We start from the raw sequence: 15,763 nt of genomic DNA, 5'->3' as shown, positions 1-15,763 counted from the left end.
GAAATATATTTCCTTTAATACATTTAAATGAGAGAAATCAAATGCAGAATAAGTAAAACATTTCATTGCTAGTTGTCATCAGATACATGTTGTAGAGTAGCCTGGAATTTGAGCTGAACCAAATAATCTGCTGAAGCTTCAGTTCTATGCTCACTTACATCCCATTAGGATGTGGGGTTTACTTCTGAGTAAACATGCATAGGATTGTGTTGTCTGTGAGTTAAACTTCTTTTTATTTGAGGAGGCTTTTATGTGGCCACTCTTCTTCAAATGATCTTAATAGTACCCCATTTAAGTTCTAGAAGTACTAAATTTAAGTGCACTGGCAGAGCTGTCTTGTATCCTTTAACAGCTGCTGCAGCACAAATGGAGATTTAAGCCACAATAGCTTAAATCCCGACACAATCTCAGCATTCTATATCAGGTTTCAGCTTCTGACCTTCCTTCCTCTTCCCTGGGACCAGGTGACTGGATTGCTGGTTCTCAAGGTCTCAGGTTGCTGCTTTTCAATGCCAGGTTGGTTTGCATCAAGACCTTTTCCATCTTTGATCTTGTTATGGAGGAGCAGGCCAAGGAGCAGGCTGACCTGGTCTGTATTACAGAAACCTAGCTGGGCCATGATGTTGGGGCACATGTAACCCAACCTTAGATCCAGAGGTACCAGCCCAGAAGTATATGGAATTCAGGCCTGTGTCTGATTTCATTTTATATTAAGAGTTCAATTAAATGCCTGGACTCAGGGTGAATTGACACCCAGATCTGCCTGGGTAATGCCTGGTAAATAATTTGTAGAGGCAGGGGTAATTAGCATTGTTTATCAGTGTTTGTGGAACTCACAAGAGACTCAATGGGTCAGGCTTAATTACCAGTCTCACACTGCTGAAATTATCCCTTTTCCTCACTGACAGGATGCTTCTGCCTCAGTCAAATGTATTGATTAACTCGTCTCACACATGTACCCCTTTTTATGTTACTTTAAATATTAATTACACACTAGACAGAGGTACATGAGAAATAATGTAATTGCTGTCTCACACAAATAGAACTAATTCTCTCACTAACTCCTGACTTTTAACACCTTTTGGGACCAGGCTAGCAAATCTGGGACAGGGGCCCATTTGCAACTCAGAGATGCAGATTTGCTTTGGGCAATGTTCCCTCATCAAGATAGCAGCTAACAGATGGGATTCAGATCTCTCTGGACTGGCCAATATCCTGAATAATTAAAAGACATTATCCAGAAGGTAACAGCATTGTCACCCTTTTGGGGACCCAGGAAAAGATGAGGAGATTTGAATAGACTCTATGAGAGATCAAATGAAAATACAACTATAAAGAGTGAGGCTTACTGGACAGAGAACTAGCAGTCTTGTGCCTACACGCAATCCTGTGCCTACAAGCAAGATCTGCTCATGAGCAATCCAACCGTTTGCTGACCAAGCCATGGGCTAGAGGCAGGAACTCTTTCCATGGGAGAAAGGACTGTTTGTGACCTCTGCTGCAAAGTGAGAAGTCAAGACTTCCCCAGCCATGGTGCTCTGACTCTCAGCCATGCTCTGAGCAAACTGCATGCTTGATCTAAAAGCTCCTGTCTCCAGCCAAAAGCTTCTCTCCTTCATCTGAAAGATCAACCATTCTCAAGCCTCTGATCTGGATAATATGCTGCCTCCACAAGCCTTGGATCCCTCCATCCTTCCCCCTTCTTCTCCTTTCCCCTTATCCCTCTACTAATTCCTGATCTCCCCAAACCATGCCAGCCCTCAGCTTTCCTTACCTCCCCCCCCTGCCTTTTCCCATCTATATCTGAGTTGTATTAGGCTCTAGGAAGATTTAATACACACACATATGTTAGTTAGGAACACTGGGTGAATATTGGTGCTGGCTAGGGTTGAAATACTGTTAGTAATATTGATAGAATGTTCTGCTTTCTGCTCAGCTAGATTGATGTTGTTATTCTTTTATACTCAATAAAGCCCATTGAATCATTTAGGATTGGTTTGATCTCCTTTCTTCCTTGCGCCCAGATCCTACATGGTCACTATATAAAAGAACTTGGTCACTTGGTGACACTGATGAGACAGGCCTAATCTAGTATGCTAGTTAATGAGCATATTTAGTATACAAATCAGGCCTGGACCACAACAATGATGGCAATGTTGCCTTATCTGAGATCTGCCTGCCAGGTTTCTTGTGTTCCATCGGCCCTGGGTCCTTGGCTGGGGAGGCAGAGTGGCAATGTTTTATAGGGAAAATCTCACATTGATTACAGGCAGCAGGTTGTGAGTGCCTGTCTTTGTGATAAGCTTGGGGTGTTGCTTGTGTATTGGCCACCCTGCTGCCCGGCCTCAGCCTTTCCTGAGTTTCTCGATCGCTGGTTGCAAACCACAGGTTTTTTATTCTGGGGGATTTCAACCTGTCAGCCCTGGGTGAGGGTTCAATTATAGCCTGGGATTTCATGGCCTCCATGGCAGCCATGGGCTTGTTGCAACTTATCTCTGGCGCGACTCACGTTGCCGATCACACTTGTCACAGTGGCGACGTGATCTTAAAATGGGGGGGCTTATCCATCTGTCCTTTGCCATGGTCTGATCACTCCCTAATCCATTTGTGGATTGCTGCTGCTCCTTCTCTTCACAGTGACAAGGAACCTATTCGGATGGTCCACCCCAGGCACCTTATGGATTCTGATGGTTTTCAGAGAGCATTTGGGGAGTTTCTTAGCAATCTGGTAGGCAGCTTGTCAGTGCCACTCGTTGAGACCTGGAACATCAGGGCTACAAGGGCCCTTGATGAGATTGCTCCCAAGTGGCCTCTTAGGGCTCATGGATCTCGATTTCCTTGGTTCTCTGAAGAACTTCAAGAGATGAAGCAAGCCAAAAGATGCCTAGAGCGCCACTGGAGGAAGACTAAGACAGAAGCCAACCGGGCACAGTTGCTTGCTCATGTTCAGGAGTATACAGTGGTGATAAGGGCGGCAAAATCTGCTCATTTCTCTGCACTGCATCAGGGGATTCCCGTCCAGTGGCCCTTTTCTGAATCACTTGCTCTTTGCTGGGAAGGGATGATTCTGGTGATCTTCCATCTGGCTGCTGTGAAATTTTGCCAGGTTTTTCACTGATAAAGTTGCTCACCTTAGTCAGAGTTGGACTCAATTGCTTGGTATCCATTGAGGTAATAGAGGCTGGGTCTTGTGATACTATCTGGGATACCTTTGAACTTGTTGAGGCTGATGACATGGACAGAATTCTTGCCATCGTGGGCACAGCGACTTCTAGCCTGGACCCTTGTCCCTCCTGGCTCATTAGGGCTGCAAGGAGTAATGTTCTTTTCTGGCTTTGGGAGACACTTATTTCTTTTCTTTAGGAGAGTTTTTTTCCCCATCAGCCCTGAAAGAGGCGGTGGTCTAACCTCTCTTGAAAAAGCTTTCTCTCGACCCTGACAATCTGGATAACTATCATCCGATCTCCAATCTTCCTTTTCTTGGTAAGATTCTGGAGAAGATGGTTTGTGCTCAGTTGATGAGAGTCCTGGAGAAAACTTATTTTCTAGACCCTTGCCAGTCAGGTTTCAGACCACAGCACAGCACTGAAATGGCATTGGTTGCCCTGTTAGATGACCTTTATTGTAACCTTGATGTGGGAAGCACATTTCTCTTGGTTCTTCTTGATTTCTCAGCTGCTTTCAATACCATCGGCATGCTATCCTTTTTGAACGCCTAAGTGGGCTGGGCCTTGGGGGCACTGTACTTCAGTGGTTCTGGTCCTGTCTCACTGGGCGATTCCAGTTGGTCGATTGGGGATGAGTGTTCTGTGCCCTGACCGCTTTCCAGTGGTGTTCCACAGGGCTCAGTCCTTGCTCCCATTCTCTCTAACATCTACATGAAGCTGCTGGGCCTGGTCATCTGTCATCTGTCATCTGGTCCTGGTCATCTGGTCCTGGTCATCTGGGCCTGGTCATCTGTTTGCGGTAAGTTTTCATCAATATGCTGATGATACTCAGCTTTGTATCAGCTCTACCCCTAGCCAAACAAGTGATGCCGTTCATGTGCTGGCTCAGTGCCTAGAGGCTGTAAGGTCCTGGATGGGCCCAAACAAGCTCCAGCTTAATCCCTCCAAGACTGAGTTGCTCTTGTTCAGTTTACAAACTGACCAAGTGCCGTGTGTGAGTTTATCTCTTTACAGGGTTATGCTTCTCTTGAGAGAGATGATTCGTGATCTGGGGGTCCCTCTGGACTCACGGCTCCTGCTTGAACAGCAGGTGGAGGACGTGGCCAGAGGTGCCTTTGCCTATCTTTGGCTAGTTCATCAGTTATGGCCTTTTCTCAACCAGCAGGCCCTGGCAACAGTAACTCATGCTTTTGTTCTCTCTTGCTTGGATTACTGTAATGAGCTCTACCTAGGGTTGCCTTTGAACACTATTCAGAAGCTTCAACTAGTCCAGAACTAGTCCACCTCCTCATGGGTTGCCATAGATTTGATAGTGCTACACCTCTTTTATGGTCACTGCTCTGGTTGCCTGTTCACTTCCAGGTCCAATTTAAAGTGCTGGTTCTCACCTACAAAACTCTTATGGGCTTAAAAACTGAATATCGCTGGGATCGCCTCTCTCAGCCAGTTGTATCCCATCCTGTGAGGTCTTTTCAGTTGGGCCTCCTTAGTGTTCCAAGCCCTGGTGTAGTGTGTGGTGCCTGGGCCCATAGGAAAACCTTCTCTGTGGCTGCCCCTCTTCTTTGGAACACCCTCCCCCCAGATTCATTCAGTCCCCCACCCCCCAGTGGCTTTAAGTGCCTTCTTAAGATCTACCTTTTTTGCCAGGCTTTTGCCCTTTATTTTTTTTTAATTATTGCTATTTTTATTTATATTGTTCACCGCCTAGAGTCTTTGGATGAGGCAGTATACAAATTGTCAATCAATCAATCAATCAATCAATAGTAGCTAGCATTTATGGGAAGTAAAACAGAGTTCTTAGCTCTGTAACTTGTCCTTCAAGGCATAGATATAAAATTCCACTCTGGCCAGCAATTGGGTCAGAATATTTCACATGTGTCTCTTTGTACAATCCTTGACTAGGCTGTGGAATCTATTCTTGGAACTACAGCTGAGTCCATCCTGGAGTTTGGGCAGAGCAGAATGAAACAGCTTTACTGTTCCAAAAATCTTCAGAGCACAGCCAAACAGACCTCACCATTCTTCCCTCTTAATCCCTCCATCCTTGGAAAACCTATGAAGTATAGGGGATATAATTTGTATATAGATTTAAATAAAGTTACAGTAAACCAAAGTGAGTTAAATTTGACACTAAGGAGGACCTAGACAGTGAGCCTATTCTCACGCACAGTGGAAACCGGGCTAAGGGCCGGATTAAGCCTTTTGCTACCCATAAGTGGCCAAGGATTTTCCACCCCCACCACAGAGAGGAGGGTAGGTGTGGTGAGGATGAAGCCTCCCCTTTTACTTTCAAATGCCACCACAGCAGCTTCGGGGAGCAGTCTGTTTTTGGACGGGCTTCTTTGGGGGTGGGGTGTGCACTCATTTGAGAGGGAGGAGGGGAGCTAGAAGGAGCTCTCTCTCACTGTTCCAGTTAACTGTCCATTCCTCCATACAGCAGCAGAAGCTGCTTTAAGGTAAAATGGGGGAACTTCCTCCCCACGCCACATCCTTCCCAGTCCTTGCTGCAGCCAGCCTCTCCATTCTGCCAGCAATTTAATGTAGAAGGGGAGGATATGCCTCTCGTCCCCTACTCCCCACAGCTGCTGTGGCGGCATTTACAAGTAAAGGAGGGGCTTCATCCTCACCACATCTACCTTCCTTGCTGTGGCGGTGGGGCAGCAAGAGGCTTAATCTTTCACCGCCACTGCCACCAGCAGTGGCAGACACAGTCTTAAAAGTTAAAAAAAAAATCTTTTCCCCATCCTAAGATCTGCTGCTCTCCTAGGATTTGCCACCATAGGCAATTGCCTCCATTGCTTTTGTGGTAATACGTCTATGAGCCCAGCCCAGTTTCTACTGCACATAAGAACTGCTAGGAGCCATGCAGCTCCCGGTGCAGTGGCAAACACTCTTGGGTAGCCTGCCACTTAACCCAGGTTTTATGCTCAGCAGTGCCCGAAAAGCAGATTCCTGAATTGTGTGTCACCGCAGTGTGGCTCTGTGCCGCAAAGACTCGTGAGTAGCCTTCCAACTGGGAGGCTACAACAAGCCTCCTGGCCTTGGGAGGCAGTGCCTTATGGGACTTCCTGAGGCTGGGAAGCCCCTGAACCCTGCCACCCCAACTGGTTCCGTCACAGTGCTGGTAATCGTCTGGGCGGCCGATCCCAGGGAAGGCTCCTTGATTGTCTGTGGGGAGAGTGAGTCCTGCTCTCCCCGCAATCCCTCTTCCAGCTCTACACATGGATTATGTGTAGATCCTTATTGGCTGTGTCTTTACTATCATGGGGATCTTGATTAAAGAGTTAACCAAGATTGCTGAGCTCCTCAGAACTGGTTGCGAGAACAGATTTCCCAGTCAGTTCTCATCAATCCACTGTGGTGATACTACATTTAACAAGCATTAATGTCAGGATCTGATCCAAGATCTCATAATCAGCTCGATGGAGATCAGCAGTTACGGTTAACTCTTTAACTAGGTAGCTCCATGATTGTGAGAATGCAGCCTAAGTTAATCACAAAATTATGCACTATTGAAATCAATGAGACAAGTTAGTCATGACTAACTTTAGTCCTGTTAATTTCAATGGGACTTAATCATGACTAACTTAGTCTGGATGCTGCCCATTAATTACAGTTTAATTAAACATATATTTTTAAATTAAACATCTTTTTTTTTAGTACAATGATACAACTCCAAGAAAGGTATCTGAAGGCAGTAATGGCCAAATGCTAATAGACAGAAAAGTAACCCAATATTTCAGAAACACAAGCCCTTTTCAGATCTTCAACCAGAAAAACATTCACATGAGGAGGTGGGAAGTGGGATCATGGAAGGCCCTGTTCTTGACTTATGCATATTCATTTGAAGTTTAGGATAGAGTCTACATGTGCATAGTTGTTCATGCCTATATTTTGTTCTGACATTCAATTAATGTATGTTGGCTGGGAACTGGGACAGTATTCCCAACCAGTTCCCCTCCTAAATGCATTCAGTATACATCTCCTGAGCTTCCCGGAGGTGACCTCCTTACTCTTCTTTAGATACCAGATTTATATCTCCAAGGAATGTGCATTTATTTCAGAACAGAGAAATAAACTAAATTGGGCCCATTTGAACCAGTTTTTATTCATTATCACGAAAATGTCTATAACACTTGAATGAACTGAATTGCATCTAAAACATTTGATTAATGTATTACATGATTCATTGCTTTAATGAAGGGGCTGGGGAGCTTGCCTTGTAGTATGGCAGAGTGATGGGCTGTTTGTAAAGTCAAGAAGGACCATTAGAGAATCTCCCAGTAGCTGCCACCTGGTGGCTGCCATGTTTTATCCTATAATACAGTGGACATTTCATTGGTCTGGGCCATTGTGAGAAAACCAGATAATGACCAACCCATTTCCCCCTACACTACTCAGAACCAATGCAACATCTTGGCTTTTGTTGGAAAGACTTTGGTCCCAGCAGGAAAGACGCTGCTGGGAGGAGCTCTGGTGCTCTTCTTCAACTTTAAAAAATATATATTTTTAAAAAGCTCAATATTCTGCCATGATTCAAGGTAAACCCCATGTCCCAGTACAAGAATGAATGGTGTAACAAAAATGGATTCATCTCAAATGAATTGTGTAACAAAAATGTTTCAAATGAACATCTCATCTTTCAAATGAAATAGTAATCAAACAAATACAGACTTTTGTAATGAAACAAATTGAATCCTTAAATAAAAAAAGAAACTTGCGCACTACTTCTGTCTATTACTGTTTCATTAAAATACCATGGGAGAGAGGGGAAAAGTACTTCCTTTACTAAAATAGTATGCACCAAAAATACTAGGGTTTGTTAGCACACCTATAGGGGGGAGGCTAAGGATTGCAGAGAAATGTATTGCATACAAAAATAGAGGGTGAGTTAAGAGCTTCATTGTCAAGCTGACATTGAGGCTGTTCACATGAGCAGCCATACCCAGGGTTGAGCGGCCCTACCTGGTTAGGGCTGCTTGTGTGATGCATCACGATCAAGGCCAATCATGTCACTGCCTCCCCTGGTAGCCTGAGTTTTTTTACCCTGACTTCTACCTGGGTTAAATAGTGAAAGTGTGCCCTTTATCCCAGGTCCGGGTTGCCCGAGCACACACAGAATTGGGTGCCTAGAGCATCCATCTCATGAGAGAATACTCCAAAGAGCAGTATAGTGCATTTTGGGATTTCTGGAGGCCAGGACTTATTTCATTGGCCTCTAGTGATTCATACTGATCGGAGCAGCATGAATTGTGTGGGCATGTGACGGCATGCCAAAGAAGAGATTGTTGATCATCTAGAGAGAAAGTAGGTTCATCTCTCCCCACCCCTCTCATGGCCATGTGTATGACCTTACTGTCAAGCGGAAGTGAAGGGCTGTTATCTCTTTGCATTTACTTCAGCTTCTGTGAACCGTAGTGCAAACACATGCAGAACTACACATCAGGCTAGCTTGGAGGAGCATGGGTATGCTTGGCTGCTTTCCACCTGGCATGCCATCATTCTACTATATATTCCTGAGGGTGGTGGCTGCTTTATCCACACCATATCTTCCCATGCTATTCAAATTGTTTAAACCAGTATCTAAATCATGAGGTAAAGTGAGTCAATGAACTACCTGCCACCACAAGTTTATGGGATGTAACTATGCTGCTCAGATGTGGAGAAAAATTCTCAGATATTTTTCTTGGAGCTAAATATGAAATTCTCTTTGAGTGTCCAGTTCTTCTTGGGAGGAACACTGAATTTCTCTTGAATTTCACTTTAGAGAATTTCGGTCTCAATCCTTCAAAGTCTTCACAAAAATAAGTAGAATTCAAAAGGAGTGGTTCTGTTGACAATAGGCTGCACCTATTATTATTATTCATTATCATTACTACTACTACAGGATTAATAGAATTCAATATAATATAATATATAACTATTCTAAATATTTTTGAAGAAAATGCTCTTATAGCATTTCCCCCCAAGGTAGTTTTGCATTGAGTGACTCATGCATCTGTTTTTGGAGTTTGGGGTGTAATGCCCAAGTGAGGAACAGAACACTTGTATAGTACCTATGGTGAGATCACAAGGTCTCCCAGCTTCTGATTACTCCTCAATTGTCTGCACCTATGCAGGGGTATCTTCTGCATCCATTATTTATTGATCTTGTCTGAATCAATTTCCTGCCAAGCAGAAAATACATGTGATAGAATCCTCATAGGCAAACTTAACCTGTCCCAAATCTCTAGCTATCCTTGTTATCCTTCTTGAGCCCAAAGATTACTTAATACTTAATAAAAAATAATGTATTTTGCCCAGACTTCAAACTCTAGGAGTTTATTAATGCATTTATCCCTCTGGAATTCAAAAGGCTTTGGGTAGATAATAATACATGCAAACACACATATTTTAACAATAATATATGCATATAGATTATTTATTCTTAAATGCATACAAGTATATTCAATGATACTGTGAGGCTGTGATATAAAAGTTATTTGTATCAATACTGATTTGAATTGTGTTTGAGTCTCTGTGTGTGTGCGCGCGCATGTGTGTGCTTAGAAACCCTCTTGAAACAATCTCATAATGCCACTGAACACCAAAGCAGAGACAGCCACTATTGTTGATGAAGATATATAGTAGCTGTGTTGCCTTCATGCTCAGAATTCTAAGTGGGCAGTTCAGTGGTGTGGTCTTTCTACCTTTGATGGGCTGCTTTAATTTTGCCCCCTTTATCTTCCATAATGCAAGACCTACAAAATGACAGAATCCTTGAGAACATAGCAAATTGACCAGTTACTCATTTCTCCTGGCACACTTAAAAATAAAATATAATAAACAGGGGTTTTTTCCCCTGCAATGTAAGTCTTAATATGAAGTTGTCACTTGTAAAAATATATAGTAAATCCAGCTGCAACAAAACACACACACACACACACCCTCCAAAAGTCCATCTGTGCACCTCTGCTTCCAGGTCACAACTTTAAAGCCTCTTATCTGAAAGTTAAATATAGTTATGCACTAGAAGAAAGAGACTGGTAGGAAACACATCAGCCGTTGCTAATGCAGCAAGTGTGAATTCAATGTGATTATATCAGTGTACAGGACCACTGAATTGCTTTTGGCAAGAAATATGACAGTTCACATATTACACCCCTTCTACTATACAATAAGATATTATGCACTAAATGTTGCATTTGAAAAGTGAGTCTATTGAAAGGTGCAGCAAATGTCTAAAACCACAAAAGTCTTAAAAACAAACAAGCAAAACTCCTCCATCAGGTACATTTTTTGTACCATGGGAGGAGAGCTGGTCTTGTGGTAGCAAGCACAAATTGTCCCCTTTGCTAAGCAGGCCCTGCCCTGGTTTGCATTTGAATGGGAGACTACACATGTGAGTACCATAAAATATTCCCCTCAGGGGATGGAGCATCATCTCCAGATAGGAGGGGCATCAAGGAAGGTTATCATCCCTAGATAGGTCTGGGAGAGATTCCTGTCTGTAACCTTGGAGAAGGCACTGCCAGTCTGTGTAGACAATACAGCACTGAGCTAGATGGACAAATGGGCTGACTTGGTATATGGCAACTTTTTATGTTCATATGTTTGTTAACACCCTGCCAACTGGGCAAATAGGTGCCTTTTAAAGTGGTGGTTCTCTTATATGTAGCAAGGAGAGACCAACTGTCCCTGTTCAGCCCCAGCACAACATTAAACCAGTGGCTGTTCCTGGTAGCTACCTTGTGCTTCTTTTTAGATTGTGAGCCCTTTGGGGACAGAGAACCATCTTTTCTGGGTAAACCGCTTTGTGAATTTTTCTGTTGAAAAGCGGTATAACAACTTTTTGCACAATTCTTTAGCAAGACTTTCTTAAACTATATATGCTTTCCAAACTTTTCAAACCATACAACAACAGGATCCTCATAGCTTATATTAGACAAATGAAATGATAAAAATGCAACTGTGATTCGCTGGCTGATCTCTGAATGAAAAACTAGAAGTTTAGTGCACCATAAAGTAACATTTCTCTGATTAAAAACACACACATACACACCACTCCCTTCCTGGAGAAACTTCCTTCTCAAAACTCACTGACATCACCTAGAAAAGGTGTTCATTGGGAAATGGGGTAAGCCTCCCATGATCTTACTTGCCATTTTAACATGCAGTGCAAAGCCATGTGGAAGTACGCAAATTAGCACTGTCATCCTCTGTATTGCCCATTAACTGCAGCATACACATACACAAAAGAGCTGTCGGAAGAGATTAAGAAATGCGCCTGTCTTACCGTCTGGATAGTAACACTGTTTCTTGTAGTGTTTTGCTTTCACATAAACACAGATGCAATACAGTACATAAGATACACACAGACAAAGACACAGAGAAATTTGTAAAAATATTGAGCATCAACAATTCCTAGAGATAAAGCATCAACAGAGACACAGGGAGTTTCCTTTATTCTCTAAATCTCCTATGTGAATGCAAATTGCTACTGGGGTAGGGGGAGACGAAAGAAAATGCAGTTTCCTCCTCCCCAGAATTATTCACATTGCAACAGACAGCCCAGGTTTGTACTTACAGATCTTAACAGTCCAATGTCTGCAGAACTGTTACATGCTCTTGACGAGCCTCATCCAGGCAAAACCAAACCGTGCAGAATGTCTATGCAGCTGGGAGATAATGGAACTCTTTCCCCAGCTGGGACGACAAGCCTTTTATCCGCTGAGTATTCCGTGTCTCTTCTCTGGGATTAGCTGTGAAATGCACGGCTTTCCCCACCGCATTCACGGCATGAACCCACACAATTAGTGCACATGCACAAAAAAGCAGCTATACTGTGGACTGTAGATATCCAGAAATCTTGCACATTTTCAAATTAGTTCTGTACTTGGCTTCCTACATGCAATGCAAGAACAGAATGAGACAGGAACAGAGTGAATGAGCAAGTGAGAGAGTGCAAAGCTGTCACACCCTCAGCATGATAGATTAAATGTTCTCTTGCCATTTTTCCCCCTATACAGATGTGAGCTCTTTCCAGGTATTAAAAGCCCCTTTGCTTCTTCAAATCTGGGTCACTAACCAATGTATTAGATTTAAAACAGGAATAATAAGAATTCCATTTAGTCCCTCTTCTTACAATTGTACCAATCATCACTATATAAGATTAGGCATGTCAGTCAGTCATCCCAAGTGGGATGATGTTCTAGCCCAGCTAACTCTCATTAAATATTGAACCAATTAACCCAACTGTGGGGGGGGTGTGTGTGTGTGTGTGTGTGTGTGTGTGTGTGAGAGAGAGAGAGAGAGAGAGAGAGAGAGAGAGAGAGATTCTTCTCTTTTAAAAATATATGATAATAATAAGTCATATTAGGAGATCCTAATTCTTTAAAGAGGGGTGGGGGGATACCTTGCCATTCCTTGCCTGATTATACTCCTTGGGTTCTCAAAAGTGGAGAAGCAATAAAACTTTGTCTGGTGACAAGATAACAATTGTAAATGTTTGTGAAACCACCCCAAAACACTTCAATATCATTCATAAGACCTTAGTGTCTAGGATTGGGGAGGACTGGGGGGAAAGGCAGGACGCTACCTACCTTCTCCCACCCAATCCAGGGCCCAAAGAGGACTCTGCTGCCCTCATGCCCAGAGGTGGAGTGGTGAGCAGTGAGTCAAAGGAGAGATGGTAGAAGGAAGCCCAGCTGCCAGATATCTCATATGAGCAGTGTGCATTGTGATATCTCTCAGCTGCTGGGCCACTCCCTGCCCCAGCTCTATGGTGCATATGGTTACTGGCAGCCCAGGTGGCCACATGACCTAGATGTTGGTAGAAGCACATGCATGCCCTCCTACCTCACTTTTAGCCTGCATAGAAAACCAGGGCTATCTGGGGGAGGAATGCCAGAATCAGGAGCAATCCTGGAGCTTCTCACAACCTTCCCTACCCAGGCTACACTGCCCTACCCAAGTAGGGCTGGTTGTGAGAATGACCTCTTTGCCAATCTTGTGAACTTTCATTTTGCTTACCTTGAAATACCTATATATCTTTACTTGAGCAGGACCTTCCACATTTGTGTCATAAACTCTAGCGCTGTTTGGATGAAATATTTATTTATTTTTCATCAAATTTGTACACCACCCCAAACTTTTGTCTTTGGGCGGTTAACAATAGCATGAAACAAGTTAAAAACATATATACAAAAACTAAAAACAATTAAAAAATTTAAAAATAAACCAGAAATTAAAACCTAAAAAATTAGTAAGCTGAGAAGGCTTGGACGAAAAGATGGGTTTCCACATATTCTTCAAAAACTGCCAGAGATGTGGAGGATCGTATCTCAGCAGGGAGCACATTCCACAATCTCAGGTATCAGCAGTGATATTGACTGGGACTTATAGGGTTAAATAGAAAGATAAAACACCCTTTAGATTGTTCTTGTAGTTACAAAAGTGTGTAGACCCTGCCTTATTTTAAGAGCAAGAGTCTCTAAATAGTGAGCCGGGTCTCAGGATCAGTGAGACCCAGTTTGGGGAGCTAAGCAGGGAGAGCGGCCTAAGCCTGCTCTCCCCGCACACGAGCAGGGCAGGAACCCTGGGAGGCCAGATCGGGCCCAAGCTGCATACATCTGGGCAGCCACTCACACGATTGCTGGCTCCATGATGGAGCCAGTGGGGGCTGGGGAGTTCGGGGCCATGCAGCCTCTGGATGCTCCAGTATGCCCTGCGCGAGTGTGCAGGGCATACTGGAGAGACCCCCAGAGCCAGGAGGCGGCTTTTTGCCTTCCCTCCTGGGGTCTACTCATGAGTAGCTACGGCATGTACTCGCGCCGCGGCTACGCACGATCAGAAAATCAGGTTTGTGGAGTGCTCGCTCCACAAACCCGGTTTAAGGGGAGGGGTATTTGGGCCGGTTAACCGCCGGGAGGCAACTGGGCTCGGCTGTGAGCCCGGTGGCTCCCACGATCATCCGAAATTGGGCTAGGCTCCCCTAGCCCAATTTCGGATGATCGTGGGAATAGCCTCACAGTCTACATGTATGCATTTTGGGCCCTAAAGACCACCCTATGTCCAATCCTGGTCTCTGTGCACAGTTAATATTGACTTTCTACTTGCAGCAAACTCAGACAATGAAGGCTGCATGTAGCTCTTGTCAATGACAGTTGCCCCACTATAGAATTCATTTCATGAAATTTGACAAAGCCGAGCCTGACAATCTTCCTGGAAATGATATGAGAGGCCTTTTCATGTTGGAAAGCATTTCATGGCTGGGAAGAATCAGATGATTATGTTCATTATGATGTACTAACTGATTTCTTTTAAAAAATTAATGTGCTCATATTTCTTATTAATTGCCTTTACACTTTCAAAACATAGCAATTGGATTCAGATTGGACACAGCTTTATTAAATCTGATCAGCAACATTTCTAAAACAACTCCACTCCCTTAAAGTTCAAGTACATGCTACCAAGGTGAGGGCAAGGAACACAATTTATACAATTTGCTTTGGATGAGTAATATCACAATGACACAGAGAAGCGGATTATTTAGATTTGATATTCAGCTTATTTATTTTAACTGTGTGCTGAAGAACCTTTCTGACATAATCAGCTGCTTGACATGGGTTAAATGAGGGGAATGTTGTATTCTATCCAGTATCTTGTATGTTTTGTTGTTTAGAAGTTTGTTCCAGTTGAGATCCTGTAGAGCGTGTGGGGGTGGAGTCTGACAGGAAAAGGGAGGGTAAGGAGAAGGAGAAAATGGAGTTGTTTCTGAATAGACTCTTAATTAAATCTATAGAAGATTACTTTGTGTTTGTGAGAGAAGCAGCCATAAAACAGGGCAACTTGCCTACTTGGTCCCATCTAGGTGAACATTCATAAGGGACGTTCTGGCAAGCATTCCTTCAACAAGCTCATCGATTCTCTTGTGCTTCTCTTCTTCCCATTCAACGAACCTGCAGTTCTGACCAACAAAGACTAGCCTATTGAAATACAGGTGAAACTCGGAAAATTAGAATATTGTGCAAAAGTCCATTAATTTCAGTAATGCAAATTAAAAGGTGAAACTGATATATGAGACAGACGCATTACATGCAAAGCGAGATAAGTCACAAAAGTATACAGTGTACTGTGCTCGATTGGCCAGCAAACTCGCCTGACCTGACCCCATAGAGAATCTATGGGGCATTGCCAAGAGAAGGATGAGAGACATGAGACTAAACAATGCAGAATTGCTGAAGGCCGCTAATGAAGCATCCTGGTCTTCCATAATACCTCATCAGTGCCACAGGCTGATAGCATCCATGCCACGCCGCATTGAGGCAGTAATTGCTGCAAAAGGGGCCCAAACCAAGTACTGAATACATATGCATGCTTATACTTTTCAGAGGTCCGATATTGTTCTATTCTTCAATCCTTGTCTTCTTGGTTCCATGTAATATTTTAATTTTCTGAGATTGTGGATTTGGGGTTTTCATGAGCTGTACGCCATGATCATCACAATTATAACAAATTAAGGCTTGACTTATCTCGCTTTGCATGTAATGTGTCTGTCTCATATATCAGTTTCACCTTTTAATTTGCATTACTGAAATTAATGGACTTTTGCACGA

General features: G+C 43.4%; 1 protein-coding gene across 3 annotated transcripts in view; it reads right to left on the bottom strand.

The window, feature by feature from the left end:
• The window catches only part of CNTN6 (contactin 6), a 350,488-nt gene extending 337,725 nt beyond the window's left edge, over positions 1-12,763 (bottom strand). The window contains exons 1-2 of one of the 3 annotated variants that reach the window (XM_053303087.1): positions 12,749-12,763; positions 11,734-12,050 (exon numbers count right to left, since the gene is read on the bottom strand). The gene's annotated coding sequence lies outside the window, so the exon portion shown is untranslated. Of the gene's footprint in view, positions 1-11,733; positions 12,150-12,748 lie in introns of those variants that run through there. The other 2 variants (XM_053303088.1, XM_053303086.1) reach the window with 2 other exon arrangements.
• Between the last annotated feature and the right edge of the window lie 3,000 nt (positions 12,764-15,763).

The sequence above is a fragment of the Hemicordylus capensis genome, chromosome 2 (assembly GCF_027244095.1).
Source record: "Hemicordylus capensis ecotype Gifberg chromosome 2, rHemCap1.1.pri, whole genome shotgun sequence".
NCBI classification, from domain to species: Eukaryota; Metazoa; Chordata; class Lepidosauria; order Squamata; family Cordylidae; genus Hemicordylus; species Hemicordylus capensis.
Note: the sequence above shows the minus strand (reverse complement) of the source record. Positions and strands in the feature narration are given on the sequence as shown.